Raw genomic sequence first — 25,747 nt, forward strand, 5'->3', positions numbered from 1 at the left:
AATTCAAGATGCATAATTAGTAGAATAATTGATTAATATATATGTTTTTTCATTGACTTGTTTTTCATGATTCTGACTGCGTAGTCATTCTAGCAATATTACAAAAATAAAGGTGGGGGAAAATGGGTTTTGACGTGTATCCTTGTAGCTGTATCAACATATTCAGATAGAGGTCAGGTAATTTTCAGAAGAGTAAATGACACACGGAAGTAATAAGAGAAAAAATGAAAAAGATGAAGGACATTTAATTTTTCTTGATCGTATCATTTGTTTTTATCCAACGGATTACCATCATTTCTTGAATGAATGTCCGATGATTATTTTTACAGGTCTAAGTTTCGAATCAGTCTTCAGTTATATGTCACGAATGACAGTTTTATAAAGCGCGAATGCTTCTTTCTGATTAAGTGAACAAAAGTGTTGTAAAATTGTACAAAATTATTCAATAATTTTTCTTAATGCACAAAATTATCATACTACATATCTTTTCATGACATTTATTTGAAATAAATAGATATTATTGTTAAATTACAGATGAAAATTTAAAAAAAAAGAAAGAATTTTATTATGAAGTTTTTCATATACGATAAGAGAAAATATAATTGAGGTTTAACAAACTAAAACTTTCAAAACACATGAATTCACATCTTTTTATGAATATTTTTATAAATAATATACACTTCTATTCAAGACGTTGAGTTTATTATCTCCTGAATAACTGGGAGTATTATAATGAAATTAAATTGATATAATATCTCCATACCCTAAAAAACATTTAATAGGTATAGATTCCCAGATCATATTTAATGTGCAATATCGAATACCCAGATATTAATATACAGTAAAAATACAATATCGAACACAATGCTCTAATTTTTATACATTCTTATATAGTAGCTACCGTTTAATTTGATCATTTTGCGACTAAAAGAATTTTGATAACATTAGTCTATTGATAATGATTACTGAATTTTGCAAATTCGACTATATTTTTATCACATGAAGGGAAATATATCGAGCTGTTTATTTTGTATCAAAAATAACAATTCAAAAAACTCCTTAATTAATTCTTAATAACAATTATTCGTATTTTTATTGATTTTTTTTTATTTATCTCGCGATGTTTTACACTAGGTAATTAATAAAAGATAAAATTATCCTTTAACGAGGTTTTTTTTTTTTATTTTTTTTTTTTTATTTTTTTTTCATTGGAATCATCAACGTCAATATCTATCGTTTGGTTTTGTTTATTAAAAATTTGCAATTTTTCAAAATTTTATCAGAGAAAAAGATGAAGTCTTTTCAGCTGAGCTCCAGAATTGCGTTGTTTCATTTTAGACAAGCTTCCACATCTGCTCAGAATTTCAATTTTGTCATTAAAAACTCATATCTGTTTTTTATCCAGTTTGATTTCATAATTCATTCGCAGGCAACAATAGTTTATAGGTATCCAAAAATTTCAAGCTAGACCTGGCATCGTAAATGTTCGTTTCAATCAATATAGACCGCTCTAGTCCAGACAAAAGAATGTGAATTCTATTCCACACACACACACACAAAAAAAAGACTTATTGTTGTTTTTTTATAAGTGGGGCAAAAAATTTTAAGAACATCAATCATTAATAGTGGTTAAAAATGAAGGATCTGCCATTTCTCTAATTCAAACTTCATAACATTAAGCCATATTGTGACCACACTAAATAAATAGTTTTGAGTCCAATTGAATACGATTCGAGACCTGAGGGTTTTGATAATTTAACCCTTTCTAGGGCCGTGGGAAGTATGCTTCCCACCAAATTTATCAATTTTTGTATGAAATTATGTAGGTTGGCATAAGTTCTGACACACTTTTTTAGAAAGACAGTAACTTAGATGTCTATGTTCTTTATCTCACACAAAATGATGTGTCTTGATTTGTTACTTAATTATTAATTATACAAATTAATTAATTCATCAAATTAAATTTATCTAATAAGCTAAATGAATCCCTTTTCTTATTCTAATTACAAGTCTTAAAATATTTTAACATAATATGACTAGAACAAAATGGCTCTTTAAAGGGTTAAAGCAAATCATAATATTTAAAATGATCACATTAAGTGACGTCTACTCAAATTTGCTGATCTAATAAAGTTCCACTTATCAGGCAGCACTTTTTTTACGGTCCTCTGTATATATCTGAGATGTAAATATTCTCAGATATGCTTCATAAGGTATAAGCTTAGTTAGCTTTCTACTCATTTTATTTGGTAAATATTGCCAGCTTCCAGAAATTTGTCAACTAGATGAATTCAATCTATGTACGAGTGTTGTTGTCAATAAAATGAATTACTAAGCCTATACAAAAGATATATTGGTCTGTGAGACCATAAAATAAGATGATCAAAATTCCCTTACCATTGTGGTATCTTTCTCAGATTATTTAGAACAGGTAACAAGTCCTAGGAGCTTTCTAAGTGTTTTAAAATTGTTAAGCTGAAAAAACTCTTAGTATTGGTATTTGCGAACATATGCCATATATATGTTACGGGAAATGTGATTAATCAGGTGAGTATACATAATCACTAGTTTATTACGTTTATCTTAGCATATATATTCAAAACTAGCCAGTCAGAGTTGGAAAATTTTGTAGAAAATATTGAAATTAGTTGTTAAACCCATAGCGTGTCCTTTCGAAAAAAACGTTTATGTGTCATTCTTTTGTGTTAAAATTTGTAACCCATAATTATATAGTATTCTGAAAAAAAAAAAGTTTATATCTGAAGTAGAAAAGCAATGAAATTCTGGCCTCTAATTCACCTAGTTTATGTGAATTAGGCTTAATTCGTTCTTTAACAGCCGCTTGATTTTGTGAGCAATGATTTTTTTAGAAGAATCTTTAAAACAATACCAGGCTTTAAAAAATGCCAAAATGTAGATTTTTTTTAATACTATTATACTAAAAAATTTAATATTTATTCAGCAGAAATATTGTTGGTGAACCTGAAAAACCAAATTTTAAAAATAATTTTAAGTAGTACAAAAATAGCTTTTATATGATAATACATTCCTAGATGATTGAGATTCCTAGATTAAAATTAAAATTAATTTTAATTAATAGAGCATTTAATTAAAATTTTGAAAACCTCTTCCTACTTGAATACCACGAAATAACAAGATACCAATTTTGTCAACTCTGGTCTGCCGTATAAAGCTTTTTGAACAATTTGTAATTTACGAACAGTATGCTAGGCTAAGAATATTGTTATTTTAAAATAAAAAAAGAAATCCGAAAACTAAATTAAAAAAATATTCACTAAGATGTTTATATCAAAGTAAGGTTTCGGCTCGGGTATCATACGTGTGATATTGTAAGGGAACGAAACTGCATTACAAAATAACCTTCACAACTCTTCAAAATGAGCATCAGATTGACAATTTAATGAAAGAAACTAGTCTGATTCATTAAAATATAATAAATGATACTATAAGTTTACGTAAAATTGGCTATAAAGTATTTTAAGATAAATCATTTGGTTTGACTACACAACAAAATAAATGTGTTTTTTTAAGATTGATTAAATTTTGCATAACGTTTTAAATTAAATTTAGTCCAATATGTAACATCATATCTATGTCGAAAGTTTTTGATGATAAGTTGGAATAATTTAACAAATTAAAAATCAAATAGCAATAATTTTCCTCTTATGTATATAATTAAAAATACTATATCAAAACAACTGCAATTTTCTACCTCTTTTCATTCAACTTAGATCAGCAGCCTCATTACTTCTGAGTGCATTGAAAAAGGATCTTTATTAGCACATATATCATTGTTATTATTCTATTACTCGTTGCTCATAATTTGGCGAAAATTGCAGATCAATGAATAATGCCTTTCTTTGAAATATTCATGATTTCGTCTTCCCTGAAATAAATAACCAAAATATTTATTCATTTTGTTTAATATCTCCAAGATCATGGACATATTGATTGAATTCTCCGACCATACAGATATGCATTCTGATGTTAATGACTTCTGTTCATATTAATTCACTAGATTAAATTTAATTCGGCGAATCCAATAATGGAACAAGTTCTGCAACTTTCGAGTGTTTCTAATTCCATTAGAGATTACTAATGATAAACCCTAAAGTCTTTGCGTGCGCTTTTTTAACTTTGTAACAACCGGAGCATTGATGGATCCTGAAATCCATTAATTAAAGATTTAAAGCCATGAAAGGGAAAAAGCAGATTACTCTTAACGCAATTACATCCTTCTGCAGGAAGCTCTCAGGTGTTGAGAGGCCCGTAAATGACTCGAAGAATGCTAATACTATAATGATTATGAATTATGCTACAGACTGGCTCTTGCAAAATGGCTCTCGAACCGAACTAAACCAATTACATGCCGAGATTAAAAGAGAAATAAACGCATGCTCCTCCCTTTCTTTCGGAGATCAAGAGATCACTAGCCCAAGAAAGAAGACACTATTGGAAGCGCAATCTAATAATTTCTTTTAGTATTTTCTTTTGCTCCTACGATAGCGGAGATAGTCCGAAAAATCACTTTAATTCGCTCTTTCGACAAGCGCAGAGATCAGAGCCGGCGACTTGAGTGACGTATACAACATAAAGGGGCTATCGTCAAATTGCAAATTATCCTTTTCAGGAATTTCATTGCCCTTATCGTCTTAGAAAATACACTGATGGTTTTCGCTTTCGAATCTTAAGTTTTTAATCGAATACTAATCGCTGTATTCTCAGCCTTGTTTGTGTCTCTTTATTCTATATATATACAAGAAAGAAAAAATTTATATACTTGTCAGTTGGATAACTTATAGTGATAAAAAATAGCGTTGATAATAATTATTTCTAAATTAACTTCGAAATATTAATTTAAAATGCAGAATAAAATCGAGAAGCAATGGAATTGTTGTAATTTTAAGGTAGTGTAAAAAAAATTATTGTGTGGTGATTTGTCGGATGTTATGACAGAAAAACCTAAATTTTAAAACCATTCCACTACTCTTTGAGTCGTAGAAATTTTTAAAAGCTCGTTTAACCCTTCTAGGTACTAAAGAGAATATGTTCTAAATTTCATTTGAATCTGTCAAGGAATGAAGAATTGTATAAAGCTCATACAAATAAGTAAACAGATACTCAATATTTCTTGTACAGATTTAACATTATTATGTCCCTTAAATTAATATACCCCTTGTTGCCAGTATGTCTCACAAGTAATGTGTGTATGAATTCACTTGGGTCAGTGGTGGATTTCCGACAAAGAATAATAAGAAGTTATGAAGGGCCATTTAAAGGATCCTGAGGCAAGTCGATCTAATAATGTTAATATTTGACAAGTAAATAAATTTGTAAAGAGTGTAATTTTTGTGAATGATAAAGTATTTGGATGTCATTATCACTTTTTCAAGTTTAATTCGCCAGATTTCTATCTATATTATTATTTTCGTTTAGCTATGATAATAATCATAAACATCGAGTATATACTTAATTAATATTGAGCACAAACGTAGATACTAAGTAGTTATAAATTTTAATATATTAATAAATACAATTATATTTTTTTAAGTTACTAAAATAAACAAATCAACTTAAAATAAATAATTAAAATATTGATTCAATTAAAAATATGCTAAAATGCAGAGCAAAATCGATCAGTTTAATAACGGCGGGCTCATAATGGGCATTATTTAGTCCCAGAAAATGCCAAAATCCGCCATTGAATCAAGCCATATGGATTTCGTTTGCTTCATGAATTTTTTTATTTTTCATCCCCTAGCTCAATGAACAAATGGTTGAATATGATCTACCGAACAAAAAAGGCTGGTTGGTTTTAGGTTTCTGACATGTTTTTTTTTTCTTCTCTCTCTCTCTCTTTCTTTTTATTTTATTAATGTCTTTTCTCTATCCGTTGATATATTTAAGGATTCATCACTGAGTCTGGCTAGTGTTTACCCACAGAACTCTGAAATTCATAATCCTTTTCATAGGACAGTGTTGGGAAAGCTTATAAGCCAGTTAACAGCTACTCACACACAGGCAATTGCTTTTGTATTGTGGTCATGCTACTCAGTTGCGAACCACAAGGAGCTTTCACCACAACAGCAAATAGTGTAACGTTGTTTTTCTTCATGTAACTATCCATATTGCTTTAAAAATATATTTTTAAAAATTATACCTGGATAATAAAATTTGTGGTATGAACGATTTAATGCTGAATTACTTGAATTTTTAATGTTCTAATAGATTACCAGGTTGCCTATACAATGATCCAAGAGGATCCAGCTTATGATCCAGGAATCCGGCTGAGACATACTCAAGTTCATAACTTTTGACATATTTGTCAGAAAGTAATTTTGTTAATAATTGTTAGGATAGGAATTTATAACTTTGGATATAAAATGAATTAGTTATTTAACTTGGTCCAGCTCAATTCAAACAATTTTTGCATCGCTGCGATTAAGGTGAAAACCAACGAAAGCGCTTACTGAATTTCACATGATTATGATATTTTTATTTATGCATGGTGGTTTCATTTTTAAAACAGCTGATGATGTTTTCTCTAAATGTATATGACCGTTTGAAATTATTGCTGAAAAATGAAATTTTGTTTCATTTATAATATTTAATAACGTAATGATTTTTTTGAAAAGACCACAATGATGTGCTATGATATAATTCAAAATATGATTGTACCGAATTTGTTTTTCCTAGGTCCAGAGATTCAAAAAGTTATATAGAGAGGCCAAATGCAAACTATCAAAAAATATACACATTCATTCACTTATTTTGTTATTATAGATTATAGCATTTTGCGGTAAAACAAGTGACCCTTCTCTACTAAAAGTGTAAATACTAATATTTACTAATACTAATACTAATTTACTAATACTAATACTAATATTACCAAAGACATTCAAATTTCGTAATGAATACAGGTAGAAACATTAAATGAGAAAATTTTAAAAGTTTAATTACAAGAGTTTTAAAAGTTGCTCCTTTTGTTTGTTTATTTTTTTCTTATGCATTATCAGCATTACAAAAGTCTAGCATTTACAATCTGAGCATTATAAACAATTAGTTAAATGAAAATTTCTAAGAAAAATATCTTGCAAAAAAATTAACTTAAAATCTGAAATCATATATATATATATAGTGCAATAACAAAATATTTTTAAATAATTTATCAGCAAATTACATCATGCATTAATTTTATTATATAATATGAGTATCGTCAAAGCCAAAGATTTGATTGAAACAAGTTTACCGATAATTATGTAGCAAAAACGTAAAATTTAGAAAGTAATGTAGATTCTTTAAAAGACTAAAAATAAACTATTTTTTTTTAAATGATGTCAGAGTTTCAAATAAATCTAATTCTTTTCACATATTTTAATGATTTAAAATCCTCTATGAGTTTTAATGGTTCTATCCTGTCTTTTTAAATTATTTGTGGCCTATAAATAACGATCATAAAAGTTATAAAGATCATTTATTTTTTTATTTGCAAATGATATTATTTAACTTCTTAATACCTTTTTAAAGTATAACTCTCATAAAGTTTTTGGATTTTTGAGTTCGCACCCTAAAATATGATCGTTCGTAGTCATTATTACCTAAAAAACGATATCAGAGTATTTAAACTTTTACATACCAGGTGCAGTTTTTTTTTAAATCGCTATTTAAAATCAATACTTACGAATAGATAAAATATCTTTTGAAAAGTACCAAATTTTCAATAATAATACATATAGCTAATACCGTATTATAAGAGATAATCGCACAACATAGAGTAATCAAAGAAGGCAACAGAAAATAAGTTAGCTTTCAATTTATGCAAATGTCTGGATGCAGAGCTGGAGGGTTAAAGTTTGGTAGAAATAAGGGACGCAAAGAAAATGAGGGAGATAAATATCAATTTTATGAAACTTATTTGTTCCTATTAATAGTTTAATTATCAAAATCAGTGACATGCAAAACGTAAAGCAATGTTTATATTTTGTTTAAAAAAATGATAAAATAAGTTGGATTAAAATCCCGAATGCTAGCTAATATATATGCTTACTGCGTATGAGAAGATACAATTTTAATTGAAGCCGACCTTTAATAAAGATTTTGCTTTTTGTTACATGTTTTTACTAAATATAGACTTATAGCAATATCATAGTAAATTCATTAAAAAAAGGATCTTGTAATTTTGCATTTAGCCCCATAATCCTTTATTTTAAAAGTTATTTTATAGATTTTCATTAATTCGAACTTTTTAATTTGAATATGTTTTTAATTAGAACGTTTTCTTTGGTCTGAAAAATTTGATATAATCATAATTTTAAAATATTGAACCATAAATTTATTAAATAATATTTAACTAAATAATAAAATTAAAAATTATAAATAATTGCTTTTATTTTGTATTTATTCTCGTTAATTAAATTCATTCGTACTTTAAAATTTTAATTTAGATTTTTAAAGATCAAATAATTTATATTATAATTAATTATACCTTTATGATTCTTTAAATTTTACTTGCACGATGCATTCTATCAAAGTAAAAAAAAAAGTTGCAGATTAAGTATAAATTATATTGTCTGCTTTTATTTAAGTTTTCGATGCATTTTTTTAATTGGGAAAAATAACACTAATTGCAATTTTTATTTTTATATATGTTAAAATTATTGCTAGTTTATTACTTATGTATCATTTATAAATACAGTTAAATTTTTAAAAGAGACCTTTACTACTATTTTCAATTTAGAAATCGATTTTTCCCTTTCCCCCATTCATTTTTACATCCACTTTTTCCTAATTTAAAGCTTGCGATAAAATAAATTTTTATATTTGTCCTGTCGGCTTCTATTCCATTGTATTATAGTCATCATCAGAAATTATCATTTCTCGGTTTCCTAAAGAACATAAAGAACAAATTTTCTTATATGCTCCGAGATGAGCGAATAGCCCCTGACGACATAACAAAGAAAAGCATAAATGCAGGTAGATTTAATATCGTGATGCACGACGGCGGTCTGATGCTCTGGCAAACTCTATTAAATTACGTTCGCTCATCCTCCGATCAAAAAGGAACTCTAACTAGAAGGTTGGAAAAAAAGAAGTGTATGACGGGGTTGAAGAGTACATAGCACATCAGACATCCAAAGGCTCAGGGAAGGCCTGTGAAACCACCGTCGTTTCTGGGCAGATCGAATTATCCTTAAGAGATTGTACAATCACATCTCCTTTCACCCAACGATGAAAAAGCCGGTGTTTTTGATGTTCCAGAGAAAACGGTATGTCGAGGGGGAAGAAACAAGGGATGGTGTAGAAATGTGGAAGTGTTTTGCAGTGAGTGTAAAAATTTTCGACCGATTTTGAGACTGTTCAGGATGTTCAGGTCTGTAGGAGAGAAATGGAAAGTTTTTTTTTTTTTTTTTTTTTTTTTTTTTTTTAATGTTCTTGAAATATTTATTACAAAGGTTGTAAGTAAATTTCTTATTCTATTTTCTAAATAAATGACCGAGTCATATTATTATCGGTTTTGATATTTTTCAAGAATTTCAGGGCAGTTATATTATTTTCGCTTTTAATATTATTCAAGAATTTCAGGGCAGTCAGTATAGAAATGATATTTTTGGGGTTTCTGACATTAGTATTACCAAGATGAACATGAGTTATTCAAACTCTTTTTTGAATAAAGTACAAATTTATAAGAATTGGTTATTAATCAATATGAGATTAAATGTTTTGGAGGGCCTGAAATTATATCAAGAATAAATACAAATGGATCATACTTATTTCTAAATAAAGAGCAAAATAAAATTACTATAAAAACTGATTAATAATATCTCCCGTCATTATACTTTTTAAGATACAAAGCTTTCAGTACTGAGGTGATTTGTTTTGAGATTCTTGAAACTGTTATTACTATGACGAATATAAAATAATTAAATATTCGAACCAATTTCTGAGTTAAAAGCCAATGATTTAAGAGGTACATGTCTGTCGGAAAACATCTGAAATACTTCGGAATACACAGTGAATATAAAATCTTTTCTAAGTAAAAGGTGAAGTGAAAAATATTAATTTTATGATTATCAGAGAAGTAGAAGATGGAATCTGCAGACATGGAATGCTTTTGTGGTGTTGGAATATGATTTCAGAACATTGTTACATAGATGGTTCATATATTTTCTTCAGTGAAGTAAGAATTGATATATCGTTACAAAATAAATTATACCCATTTTCTAGTCTTTACAGCAGGAGGAAAATGAATTTTTCCACTGCTACTAATAATGATTTTTTTTTTACATCGACTATGTGAATGTGACCATAATTTCAAAAATAAAAAAATAAAAATAAAAAAAGGGATGTGACATATCCGTTAATTGTATCCAAAATTTTAGATTTTTCTTAATGTAAAATCGTGATATGTATAAAAATAATAATTTCTCTTTTAGAACTTGTGTTTCCTTATCTTTGATATTAAAAGGGCGTTTCTCAGTGTATAATTTAGTCATTTGTGTTTATATTTTAATTATTACTAAGCAAACTGCAACGCTGATACCAAGATAGGAAAACATTGCTGAAACTGAAATTCTGCTATACATCTTTTACCCTTTGCGATCTTTTCAATTTTTAGTGTTACTTACGTTCAAGTAGGAAGTTATTTAATATCATACTTATGCTTAAATAGTTCCCTTTAATTGGCTTTACGGATGCATGAAGTTTCTGTTTTATTAACTTTTTATTATTTATTAATTATTAAAAATTATCATTTCTGTTGAGGGTTATAGAAAGGGTTTGGAGTCGAGTTACCTGTATTTCCACGATGGGTCATACCATCTTTCGAAGTGATTGCCATAGCCACTGAGAATCCTTCCACTCTCAGTAAACAGTCAAATGAGGGTAGGGATCTTTGGAAGCTCTTAAGTTCATGGCCTTTCGTCTTCCATTCTGCTGGAATATATGGATAATGACAGAACAAATACGCATACCTGAAGGTGCATTTTAATAGGTTTTTTTAATGATCTTTATCTAATATTTTAGTTATTGCATGTGTAACTGATGCATCTACAGTCATTCAATCAAACCCGAACGCGTAGACAGAATTGAGTAATATTTTACTCGTGTGTTAAATAGTCATAAATGACTGTATCGTTATTCTAAATTAAAATTAGTTTTTCAGTCGTCTAGCTGAATCCAAAAGTTCAGAAACTGTTTCTATAGAGAAAAAAAAAAGACACCCTACGATTGTGTTTGCCTCTATAGAAAACCCGCAGTTTCTATAAAATATTGAGTATTATTCTTTACAGCCAAAAATATAAGATTATATAAAAAAAATGTAAACAATTAATGAATCCCATTTACACTACCGCTTCATAAAAGCCACATCTCAAAAACAGATTTCAGCCCTATCAACTCGACACCCCTTTTCAAATGAGAATTCTAGGAATTAATCTTACAAAGCACAGCAGCAACAACAAAAATGAAAGAAACCAAGCTCATAAATCACTTTGGGTCCGAAAGAGTAGTGCAGCAAACATTATTAAATCCGCAAGCGAACATCAGAGAGCATTGCCTCACGTAAGGACACGAGAATTAAGAATGGATACGGCGTGTTAAGTTGATATTCGCACCTGCCGAAGTGTTAACGCCCAGCCCGCGCCCCATGTCTTCGCAGCTCAAAGTGATACTAAACGAAACGAATCGCATCGGCAGGGGGCTAATCATCTGCCGAGTGAGAAATAAATCAACAACGGACTCGCTCACCACTCCCGTACCATCAGGCAGATTGCAATCGGCCTCTGGTATTTATGGATTGGTGGGAACACCTACTGCATGTAACCGATCCAACAGGTATTTATATGTAGCATAATCAAAAGATTTGTGTTCAATTAACGCATTCATCGTGGTGCAGTAAAATGATTATCATAATTTTTCGATTTGAAACCTATGTGAATGGTAGTAGGAATTCATTTGTAGTAAAATGAAACGAATTGTGTTTAATTAACTCATTCATCGTGGTACAAATGTGGTAATTATCACTTAGCGACATAAGGTGCTTATGATTGGAAGTAGTAGGAATTTATGTGTAGCAAAGTCATACATCTGACTCTCCGACCCGCCCGAAGATACACGGATAAAAGTACTGAATGACCGGACCGCCGCAACAGCAACACTGGCGAGAATTGTGGTCAAGTCCTAAGGGCCATCACCGGCCACGGTACAACCTTTCCCGAATTAAGTACGTCCCGCCATCGATGGGAGGAGCCAGATCCACCCCCTTTTTGTGTACCCTCCAGGGTGGCGAGATCCAACCACCATAACGGTAGCATCTCATCCTCATTTCGAGGTGCTCCCCGGGGGTTTTATGTGTAGCAAAATGAAACGAGATGTGTTCAATTGTCACATTCATCATTTAGCAACATAAGATGCTTATAACTATAAGTAGTAGGAATTTATGCGTAGAAAAATGAAACGAGTTGTGTTCAAATGACACATCATCATTTAGCAACATAAGATGCATATAACTATAAGAGTAGGAATTTATGCGTAGCAAAATGAAACGAATTGTGTTTAATTAACACATTCATTGTAGTGCAATAGAATGATTATAATAATTTTGCGATTTGAAACATATGTGAAGCGTAGTAAGAATTCATTTGTAGTAAAAAGAAAGGAACTGTGTTTAATTAACACAATTATTCTTGGTGCAAATGTGGTTATCATAATTTAAAGACATAAAGTGCGTGTGACTGGAAGCATTAGGAATTTATTTGCAGTGGAATGAGACGAATTATATATATTTGATACATTCATCGCGGTACAAGTGCTTTTATCTCATTTAGCAACATCAAATGCATGTGACTGGAAATAATAGAAATTTATATGTAGCAGAATGAAACGAATTGTGTTCAATTGACATATTCATCACAGTAAAATATGGCTATCATCATTTAGCAACACCTGGTGCAAATCACTAAAAGTATAGCAGAATGAAAGGAAATATATTTAATTGACACATTCAAATGTGATTATCATCATTTAGTGACACTAGGCATGTGTGACTGGATATAATAGGAATATATATATATATAAAGCAGGATGAAATGAATTATTTTAATTAACACATTCATCGAGGTATTAAAAAAAGTGGTTAGTGTCGTTTAAAGATTGAAAGCAAATGTGGCTGGCTCGAAATAGCAGAAAATTATGTGAAGCAAAATGAAACATGTTTAATTGATACTTTCATCATTGCGCAAAATAGAAACTAGCGATACGAGATACATATGACTCGAAATAGCAAGAATTTATATCCATCAAAATAAAATAGACTGGTGAATGAACACATTCATCGATGATGAATATAAAATTAATCGCTCAGCATCAAAATCATTATCATCATCTTGAGATTCAAAACATATGCTACCCAAAGTAGTTTAAATCGATGAATGGATTCTATAGATTAGAGACTGCGGATGAAGAAAGAAAGTTGTACAATTAAAGCTTTAATTCTCTTCAATAATAATGAATTTAAATAGTTCAAACGGAGTGCGTAAGATAATCCTAATGCACGTCCATCATATTTCGTAGTGTAAAGAATGCGTTAAATAAATCATAGAATGATAATTGCTGATAATGTATATAAAAATAATAAATAATAATAATTCATGAATAACAGTAAAATTTCATTGTCTCTGACATAATGGGACACAATAACCAGATTTAACCTTGTGAAGTGTAAATGATTCAATAACTTAGCTAACACACTAAAATATATTTTCGAAAGATTTTGATAAACTTTTTACAGCCACATTGGTCTAATAAAAAGATCTGAACTTCAGAGCCGGAAGATTCTAAATTTCGAATCTAATTCCACTGAAGAACCATCATGTAAGCTAGGTTTCTATTCATTAAATAATTCATTTTATTCATTAAATATGTTCAAGTGGATGCGGCACAAACATTTGGAAAGGAGGACGATAGTTCATGCGATATTCGTGCCATTTGACGATTACTCAATAGTATGAGGACCATCCCAAGCCAGCTTGAAAACAGAATGTAAATAAAACAAAACTAAAGTAACAAATTATTTGATTTAATATAAAGTAAAAATCCATTATTGGATTATAAATATTGATACGAACTGCCACCTACTTACTAATATACACTATTTGAATTCGTTTATTAAGATATTCATGGTAAATAGTAAGAAAAATCTTACATTTAAGCATATTAAACATCATACTTTCGCAAAATAGAAAACTTTCTCATGCTGCATTCACAAAAAGGAAATTTTCAGGCTAATCTTCATATCTTCGAATCATCAGACTAATCTTCATATTATATTTTGGGAATAGCAGGAAATCGAAAGGAACAGCGATTTTACAGTGTCTTGCTATCCCACCTCCTTCATTTATGTGTGGGTCCTTTTTTTAAGATTTCTAGGTTCCAGATCTAGCCACTAGCTGGAAGATAGATAATCTGGAAGAAATATCGTGCCTTTCTATTGATCCCAGCTATTTACCCAATTTAAATGCAGCTGTAAATTGGAAGAAGAGATCCCTAGAGTAAGTCATTCGCGATTGCTGCATGTTTTGTCAATAGTAATGACACTTCTTACTGTTCCATTTTTATCATCCATCCATTTTGACCAGTCATTGACGATTACTAAATGCCCCTACTAATGGTAGTGGCACTTCACTCTGTTCCCTTTTTCATCCATCCATTTTGACCAGTCATTCACAATCATTTTGCTCCAGCTTCACAACAGTCTCACAAGAAACGCTTCCAAGTGCAAACAGCAAGTCTTGAAATTTCCATGTACGCCAAACCTCTCCTTTTCCACCCACGTTTACCTACCAGTCAATGCAAACGGAGTGGAAGATATTTGAATATTTGAAAGAGTTGGATATCCAGTCTTTCACTCGACATACTCTCATTTTGGCAAGCCTTTACTCTAAGACAGATTTGGAATGCTGCCACTCTACTGGTGTGGCATAGAGTGGTCACATAAGGAAAACTTTTCTTGTCCATATACTTACCCTATGAGAAAATCACCTACCAGTCAATGCAAACGGAGTGGAAGATATTTGGATATTTGAAAGAGTTGGATATCCAGTCTTTCACTCGACATACGCTCATTTTGGCAAGCTTTTACTCTAAGACAGACTTGGAATGCTGCCACTCTACTGGTGTAGCATAGAGTGGTCACATAAGGAAAACTTTTCTTGTCCATATACTTGCCCTATGAGAAAATCGCCTTGGAGGAGAGCAATAATTTTCCGTTAGTGAGCACTTGCTTAGTTAATAGTCTACCCAATAATTGTTGAGAATACTCTTCTTGTCGAAATGCCCTCCCCATATGAAACCTTAAGTACATTTATCTAAATATGAAAAACACTATTGTACAAAATGAACAAGAAATTCTATCTACTAAACAAACTTCAATGAGTTAGAAAAAATAGCGCCCAAAATTCATATTTTGTGTTCTAGGTATTACATATTTTTATAATAACCATCTCCGAGTGATTAATTGCAAAAAAATGATAAGGATTTCAGTTTAATACGCTCTTTCGTAATTATTATAAGTAATACATAAAAGCATTTATTAGAAAGAATAATTGAAATTAATGGGAAAAACCACTCCCTGTGGTTAAATTTTGTAATTATCGTTCTTTCTTGCACTCGAACAGACAAACAAACTTAGTTTAAATTTGATAGAAATCTATCAATTTGGTGCTACAAACCGCATACCAAATCTCAATCTACTACCTCATAGAGTTTTTGAAAATCGCATTCACAGACAGAGAGAGCGGCAGACGGGCAGGGAAACCTCAAACATGGATATTTGTCTAAATCTAAAATTCGAATTTTCTGACGATTACAATATTTTTCTTTTTTATAATTTCGCTTACAAAATAGTGAAAAAAAAGAAAGAAAGAACGAATTAACATTTTTTATACATAATTATTTTAGATGGCATTTAAAAATCTGACTATCCAAATATAAATTTGGATGGGTGAGTTTCATCATTTCGTAAGTGTTGAAACACAAAATAATAATAATTACTGATATCGTCTTGTAATTTATTTTATGCAGGGCATGATTTTTCTTTTATCTCGCATATCTTTGAAGAGCTTCGTTATCATATCTCTCAATTATTAGCATTTTGTTTACTCCCCTTCTTAACTGATTAAGAATATTTACATCTTCGGGATTCAAATAGAATTTCATCCAACTGCGCTACCAAATCCATCTTTTTGCGGGCTTATTATAAGCTCTGCAATGCTATTCCTATCTTTTGTTGCGCAGATTTCAAAGATTGAAAATAGCATGCTGCTTTGCCCACAATATAAATGAAAAAATAGGCGCGACATCATCACATTAACTGCGGAGAGTCAAATTTATCTTTCTGATAGGGTTCACAACTCGCTTTTTACAGTGGCCCCCCTCTGTTCTTGCAGTGTGTTTGCATCCCCTTTTAACCACCTACAGAGTTCCAGCCCGGATCGCTCTCGAATCTTTGTTATTAATAGACTTTCTCGAATCGATGAAATACCTGCACTCCCTTGGTGGAGATTAGTTTTGTCAGTGGCGAAACACTCTAATTAAAGTTGGAAGTTCTATGGAAGTGTTTTTAATAGATATTATCTGTGTTTTTTAATAGAAATTAAAAGCTAAAGAACATGCTGTACATTTAAAATCCGATTGCTTGAAAAATTGTTAAAGCTTTCATTGGCAAAAAAAAAAAAAAAAAAAAAAAAAGAATGTACCTGCTTCCAATTGCCTGTCTGTGTGTGTGTGTGTGTGTGTGTGTGTGTGTGTGTGTGTGTGTGTGTGTGTGTGTTTATGTGTGTGTGTGTGTTTATGTGTGTGTGTGTGTGTGATGCGTGTTTATGTGTGTGTGTGTGTGTTTGTGTGAGGTGTGTTTGTGTGAGGTATGTGTGTGTGAGGTGTGTGTGTGTGAGGTGTTGTGTGTGTGTATGTGTGCGTGTGTGTGTAAGTATATGTGTGTATGTGTGTGTGTGTGTAAGTATATGTGTGTATGTGTGTGTGTGTGTGTGCGTGTGTGTGTTAGTATAATAAAAACAAATAATTTGGTAACAGAGAGGCTTAAATGATTAATCAAAAGTTTTTTCAGCGGTTTTTACATTCTCATGTATGAAGTATTCAAAGAGAATGTATTGCTATCGGCAAAAAATTCGAATTCAAAATTTTAATGAATCTCCATGATTCATCAAAAGATTTCCGTGTGCAATGAATGTTGATGATTTCAACGGGGACGAATGTGTTTTGGGCAGCATCGAAATGAATTACACACTTTATATTTTGAAATGCAACAACTTAGATAAACTGTACAAGTGCAAACAATATATGTGAACTGTTAAGAAATAATTGCCAATAACCAAAAATTAATAAATTTTTTTGAGAATTATTTTTTAAATAAATTTTATATAGTCCTGTGATAAGTATTTTCCCTTGCTTCTTTGCTGTGATAAAAAGATATCTGTTATTACCTAGTTTGATTGTTGTTAATGTTATCAATATTCCCAAATCACGAAGATGTTATATTGTGAAAAAAATATTGAGCGGCAGCAATTGTGTGTATTAAATTCTGCATTTCGTTTGGCATAAATTTATATTTTTATGAAATACTTATACTTTTGAATGTTAGCAATAATCAAATTGAAAACTGCTATGAAACAAAATTATATCAGTTAAAAGCAAAAAATTTTATGAAAATTGGAATAAATAGGTTTTTTTTGGCTAAATGGATATATAAAGTAAACTCCTTCTAGTCCAAATGTTAATCAAAAGATTCGTTCAAAATTCTACAAATAACTGAACTAAAAAATAAGCTGCATTTCCTTTCAATCTTTAATTAATTTTCAACAAATAATTCTCATGAAATTTTCAATTCTTGTTCACATGATAAAGTATTACAAAATCTTTTCGAATAAGTTGTATCTCTCTACAAATCTTGTAGAATAAAATTATTTAAAATTGAACTAATAAATAGCATGAAATTTTCAATTTATGAAATATTGCAATTTTTTTTAACAAGTTGCATCGCTCTACATTTTTACTCACTCACTCACTTACTTATTATATGTCTACATTAAGTAACATTTAACTGATAAATATCATATAATTTTCAATTTATTCACATTATGAAGCATTAAAATAATTTCAAAATCTATTTTAATAAGTTCATCTCCCTACAATCATTAAATAATATTCAATTGATAAATATTATAGAATTTTCAACTTTTTCATACCATTAAGTATTAAAACAATTGCAAAATCTTTTTGAATAAAAAGATGATTGTAATTCTGTAGTTTCTGAACTACTGAATGCATCGAGAAATTATTAACAAAATTATAACCAAAAATTCTGCATTGGGATTGAATTTATATTTTTTTCAAGAAGGCTTAACCAAAATTTAGAAATTGAAAAAATAACATTTAAAAATATAGTAAAGGAAAGTTAAAAAAAAATAATAATATTCCTTGATATTTTTAAATAATTTTTACAGTGAAATCTTTGTAATTCTACCTAATTTTACTTACTCGTAATCGAAGTATAGAGAAAGTATAGAAATCGTCAAAAAGTTCGAACTCAAGATTTTAATGAATATCCACATTTTAGACCTCCATGAAAAACACATTTTTGGAAAATGTCGTGATTTGTCTACGACAAAGATAAGTCAAAAACGCTTTAAGCTTGGTGGATGAAAGTTGGTATACAGACTTTAAGCCAAATTTGTAGATCAAAGTTTTTGTATAATCCGTTCAGAAGAGATCTGTTTCTCCGGCAATTATATAAGTTAGCACAATAACTACAAAACCAAGTGAATAGTAGATAAAATTCGGTGCACAGATTTACCGTTTTTAGTATAGACACTTACAAAATTTTTAGCCAAATCCAACAAGGGTTTTACAGTCTGTCGGTCTGTATTTTCAGAAATATGTAAACGCGATAGTTCAAACACGCAGTAACTTAAATATATCAGATTTGGTGTAGGATTTTATGACTACAATTGCAGTTTTGTGTCAATTTTTTGTTTCAATCGATTGAGAAAAACGTGCTTAAATCACAAATTCGTTGTTTGGATTTTGTTAAACCCTGCCAGCGATTAATCTTTAAAAAGCTCGTGAAGGATCACACGGCAGATTCCGTAAAAATACTAAATTCGCGCAAAAAATTAATATTTCCTAACTATTGTACGCTAATGCTATGCAAGTCATTGGCGTACTCAAAAATGCAATGACTTAAATGCATTAAATTCGGTAGGTGATTTTGCGACTTTGAATGTTGTCAAATTTTTATTTCAATCGCTGGGAAGAACGAGTCTGAAACGCAAATACGATTTTTGGATACTTTTGACCGCATTCCAGGGGTTAAACACCAAATAACTCGCCAAGGATAAAACGATAGATTCAGTAAAAATGTTAAATTCACGCCAAAGGTTAATATTTCCTAACTATTGTACGCTAATGCTATGCAAGTCATTGACGTACTCAAAAATGCAATGACTTAAATGCATTAAATTCGGTAGGTGATTTTGCGACTTTGAATGTTGTCAAATTTTTATTTCAATCGCTGGGAAGAACGAGTCTGAAACGCAAATACGATTTTTGGATAATTTTGACCGCATTCCAGGGATTAAACACCAAATAACTAGCCAAGGATAAAACGATAGATTCAGTAAAAATGTTAAATTCACTCCAAAGGTTAATATTTCATAACTATTGTATGTCAATGCTATGCAAAAGCATTCACTGGGATGACATCTTGATTAGAGAGTATGCGAGAAAGTTTTGGGAAGACCAACCATACTTGCTGGTTAAACTTACAACATTTTAATCTCATTCTTTCTTGAGCCTTTTTATATTAATTCTGATTAACAATTCATTTTCTTTTTGCTTGCAAAATTAAAAATTACTTAACATACACTTTCATAGCCGGCAGAATATGATGTAACAATTATATTTCAGAAGCTAACTACAAAAATAACACTTTCATTATTTCCTGACGAAAGAAATGTCCTCGATCCGCGAATCGATTTTTCCGAAAGGGAATTTCTGCAGGTGTGTTCTTTACCTGTTAGAACACTTTGCGGGCATTCGAGAGCTCTTTTTTTCCATGAGTAATCTGTGGCTCCCCAGTGGTTAGGACAATGAGCTCGGATTTTTAAGAGCTCAGCGTGTGGCTCAGCATTAAGCGATTGCGTTGCTGTCTAAGCGCTGATACTTAAAGTTGGTGGTAAACAACTATTCAAGTTGCTACATGTTTTGTGTAGCTCTTAGAATTTAGGATACAATAGTTGTAATGATACGTCAGCCTTGAAGAAGCTTAATTCTTAGGTTTGAAATTTGCAAAAGAAAAGTATTCCAAATAGAATGAAAAGTATTTTAATCTGTGTCTCAAGTGGTAAATGGCTTAAACTTAGATTAAATGCGTCTGGAGGAAAAGTTTTCAAACAAATGGAAAATTGTTGAAAAATTCAAGATAATATGGAAAAATTTAGTTTTTTAATCTAAAAGCTGTTTTATAACTGAATTCAGATAAAAGGTAGTAGCGATCAATTTATTTTCTTTCGCTTTTTCATATGTTCGTGTAATGGAATTTTATTTAGGTATTATTTTTTAGGTGATGAATTTTTTTTTAAATTTTTTTATTAGGTATTTTTTTAGGTATTATTTAGATAAATTTTATTAGGTAATGGAATTCTATTTAGTCACATAATCACAAAATGGCTCAATATATTACTTGATGATTTAATATCACATCTCCTTTTACCTATAAATCGCATAGCGTACTTTGAAATTTAATTTATTTGGTGATAGTGAGTGATCATATAGTGAGTGAATCCATTTCAATATAATAATGTGTTGATTGCTCAGAAAAATAATGCTATAAAAATTACCTTTTTAATTTTTCATTATCATCTACCAGAAATAGAGATGGTAATTTACTATTCATTTTTATTTTGTGATTATGATGATGTCGTGTCCGCGTTACCACGGAAAAGGGTTGCAGTAGCTTCTGCGGGTAAAGACCCCTGAGTAACCAATTGGCAGAAGTCTGACTTCTAGCTCATATGAAGATGACACTCACACATTCGCTTGCACACCTTTTTACATGGGGACACATTCACACACCTCACATATAAAACACAGTTGAAGAACATCCAAGCCCGAACCCGGACTCGAACTCAGGACGCCCATATCACGAGGAAGACACGCTACCCCTATGCCATGATGCTGGTATTGTTATTTTGTAATTATTGTATTTAACCATTTACTAAATGATTTTAAAGTATTACACACAACAAACTTGTTTTATACATGATATTCTAGTGAATATCTTATAATTATTTTAATATAATGTACAAACTCTTTGCAGATAAAAAATTCTGTATAATATTTTTATTGATCGTAATATTGCCGTATCTTTTTAAATTTTTCTTTTTTCGTAGTCTCATATAAATTGAAGGAGAATCTGAACCTAGAATCAGTAATGGTGTCAAAACTGTTCCTTTACTGATTTTTTTAATTCAATTTTACTCTTCAGTATAGTCATCATTAAAAAGTCAATGGGGCATTTAATTTCTATATCTAATTTCAAAGAACAGAAAAATATTGCAATTCTTTTTATATATAAAATGTATCTCTATAATGTATTGTTGTGCGTAGAGTTTTGTTTAACATATTTAAAAATTAAAGTGTTTAATGAATGTCTTTTCTTTTTTAATACGAAATGAATACACGATATCTGTAGTTTAAGATTGATTTATAGCTTTTTATGTGAGTTACTCTGTTCAATAAACTTTCACCATTTCTTAAGAAACATCATTAATCCCTCTTTCTAATAACGGTGGGGTTTACTAATAACATAGTCTACAAGATGCGTGCCGGCGTCCTGGCACAGGGGTAGCGCGTCTTCCGCGTGATCTGGGCGTCCCGGGTTCGAGTCCCGGTTTGGGCATGGTTGTTCTTCTGTTGTTCTGTCTGTGAGATGTGTGAATGTGCCCTCTTGTAAAAAGGGGTTGTGCAAGCGAATGAATGATGCGTGAATCTCAAAGTCGTACTCTTGGCCCTAGTTGGCGCTGCTATAAAAAATAAGAGACGTCCCCCTCAGGCTTAAATCGCTGTCTTCGTAACAGCGGGCTTGTCAGTGGCAAGTGCCATAAGAAACAAACAAACAAGATGCGTTCTTATTTCATTCATGGGTTTGGGTGCATATGTTGGTGCTTTACAGGTCAGACCGTTCACTAAGAGCTGCCAAACTTGTTACATACATGCTTTGAAGGATGGGAATATGCATCCCCGGATAGATTTTCCAAAATTTTAATTCATTAAAAATTAAAAGGAATTTGACATTTTTTACAGGCTAATTCCCAAAATTATAACTGTGCAAAACCAATTTTAAAACCAACTTAAACATTTATTATTTAAATAGTACTAATTTACCACTCTGTATTATTTAAATGGTACTAATTTACCTCTCTGTATTATTTAAATGGTACTAATTTACCACTCTGTATTATTTAAATGGTACTAATTTAATACAAATTTTTTTCTGAAGTTTCGCAACTTTTAAATAAATATATCTTTTTTACAACAGTTTTTTGTTGCCCTGAAATTCAGCTTGTTTTCATTATTTAATCAAACATTTGATCGCTTGGTTTTTTTTTTTTTTTTCGTTGTTCTAAGCTAAATGAGAAGGATTCTGTTTAATATTGGTAGCTTACAAGACGAATAAAAAGAGAAGTTACAATATCCAGAAAGTTAGAAGATAGATAAACCATATATTTAAGTTTTCAATATCCTATGATGTCATGGAACTTGTCTTCATTACAAAAGTTCATGCTCACAATGAGTAGAACATGTGTAAGAAAATTAAAATAACATGACTTTAATGTTTGGAAATTTGACTAAATGATAGATTTTAAATTACATCGATACTGATTTAAATTAAATCTTGCTGTCAAAGGCGACTAGCAAAGGAATAAAAGAAACTGACACCAAGTTTTGAGAAAAAGTCTTAAAAATTGGGAGAAAAAGTAAATTATATTATTTTTTTAATGATAGAATTATTCTTTTATGAATTGTTTAGATTTAAAAAAAAAATTCTATCAAGAATTTACAGACTTTTCGAACGTGTCTCATATTTTCAACTCACCACTTTTGCATTGAGATTCGTTGATAAATTTCTTTACCGTTTTTTAAATTATTGAAACAATTCCGTATGTAAAGATAAAAAAAATCGAATATTTATTTTAATTGTATATTTCCTAATTTTGCTACTTTTATTTAATTATTTGAACTTTTTCTATGCATATTTTCATTTAACAATAATTTTTTCTGATTTTTTTAATTTTCAATTTTTCAAATTTTTCATCGTAAAAAAGAGCGATGCAAAAATTGCCCTGACCTACTATCTAAAAATATAATCAATGCTGATACATATTTATTTCTTTTATTAACCAGGAAGTATTTATTGGTACTGAAAATAACTCTTATAACATCTTATATTTAAAGTATATTTTAAATTGACAATAGTGGAAAAAAAATTGAGAATTTTTATTGTTTTTTTTATTGCAACAAAGCTTTTCTAAAGCAAAGCGAATACCCCTTTTATTTGAGTTATCATTTGCTTAAAAAATCAAAAGAAAGATCTTTATAATTTTGTACATTAGAACTTCTTTGATAGCTTGTTCTATCCCACTTCATCACTATTAGGCAAAGAAACACAAAGATTTTACAAGACAAAATTTGTGTTAGTAATTACACTAATTATCGGATAGAAATTCATTTTGCATTTTAAATAGATTACCTTTGATCAATGTTAGCTCACAATAATGAAGAGTTTGAACTGCACCTTCAAAGATCTTTAGAAAATTAATACAAAAATAGATCATTTATTGACCTTAAAAAAGGGTACTAAAGGTGAATGAAACATGGCTGTACCTTTAGTCCACCAGGCAAAAGAATGAATGAACCGCATTTCAACGATTTTCAAAAACTTGACAGCAATCCATCATTTTGAAACAATGAACTACAAGGAACTATTTTTAATCTCCGATCCACATTCAGCATAATTCAATCACCATCACCATCCTAAGATTTAAAATAATAACAATAACAAAACGGACCCCGGAACCAAAGGACCGAAGAATTTTTTTAAGAAGCGCCACCTCAAAGGTTAAATATGGGGCAAAAAGGAACAAAAAGCAAGAGTCCACAGACAACTCATCAAGAACCTTCAGTTTGCTACAAAAAAGCATGAAGAATCCTCGTTCCAGCAGGACAAAAACTTCCCCCTTTCCATTGTATTCGGCTAATTCAAGAACGATAAACAGACATTCGTTGGGCATTTCAGTCCTATTAGCCATCTCGCCGAAATCCCATTGATTAATATACCTAAGGACCTAACCCCCTCCAAGTCTGGGGTTATGATAATAAAATGGAGAAAGAAAACAAACTGCGAAAAAACGAAGGTTTATCCGACATGCAGTCCACCAATGGAAACCGAGAAAGAAGAGAATGCCACATTACGCAATGCTCAAAGGCGATCTGTCTCTACCTAGATGGATTATTTCTGGTGTCAAACCAACACCATCTATCATAACGCCATGAGATCCTTTTAAACACTACCGCTGGCCCCGATGTCCATTAGATACAATAATAACAAAAAGAGATAGCGCATAAAACAGGTCCAATGGCTTTATGTTTGTCCTCAATTTGGTGGCACCCCGCTGCCAGTAATGGACGGGTTCGTCGGCAAATTTAGTTGCTTTGTTCTTTGTAGTTTGTGTTTTTGGGCTTGATTAGTGTCACGTCTTGAAATGAGCAAATAAAACAGCTGCTGTTAAAATAGTATACAACTCAATGGAGTAATGAACATTTAGGTTTTTTTCTTTTCCCCTCCTAGCTCACATGTTGGTTTACAGCATTTCGAAAACCTACTTTTTATTGCGATAATGGTGGTAGATTCAAATAAAATGCTTCAACAAACCCGTTTAGCTCGTAAAAATTTAAAAAAAAACATTTTATTTTAAATTTATAAATTATAGCAATCCTATTATAAGTTTTCCTATTATTATTTTTTTTTCAATATAATAGGGAAACAATCTTATTATATTGTTTTAAATCTTAATCTATTTCATTTTTTAATTATTATAAAAATTCCTTGACAACATATGTAACAGCTAAATGCATTCGAACCCTAAAAGCTTTTTTATTTCTGTCCGAGAATCAAAAGATGATTACTTTTTGTCTTTTCTTTTCTTTTAATTTTTCTGTAAAGTTTTCTTTTTTGACACTGAGTGTCTGTCAAGACATATTAGCCATCAGAAATATTCTTTTAAAATAATTGTCCTTCTATTTATAAAATACAAAAATATTTTGTATCAAAAATATCTAAAATATTTCGAATGAAGCATTTTTGCTGAGTTTCTGAGTTAAAAAGAAATATCTTTTCATTCAAGTAAATTATTGGATTTGTGGAACTTAACTAATTCGGATGTTTTTATTCAATTTTCTCTCCGTTTTCCTCTCCTGTCAACATAATATTAGAATACTATATATAATTCGAATTCATTTTTATTAGTTCAAAATAAAAACAAAAAAGTGAAAAAAGAATGTTTTATCATTATAAGTTCCTTCTGATTTCAGAAATCTAAAAGAATAATTTATAAACTGCTTAATTCACTCGTGATTTAACAATTGCACGATGTAT

This window comes from Argiope bruennichi, chromosome 8 (genome assembly GCF_947563725.1).
Source record: "Argiope bruennichi chromosome 8, qqArgBrue1.1, whole genome shotgun sequence".
NCBI classification, from domain to species: Eukaryota; Metazoa; Arthropoda; class Arachnida; order Araneae; family Araneidae; genus Argiope; species Argiope bruennichi.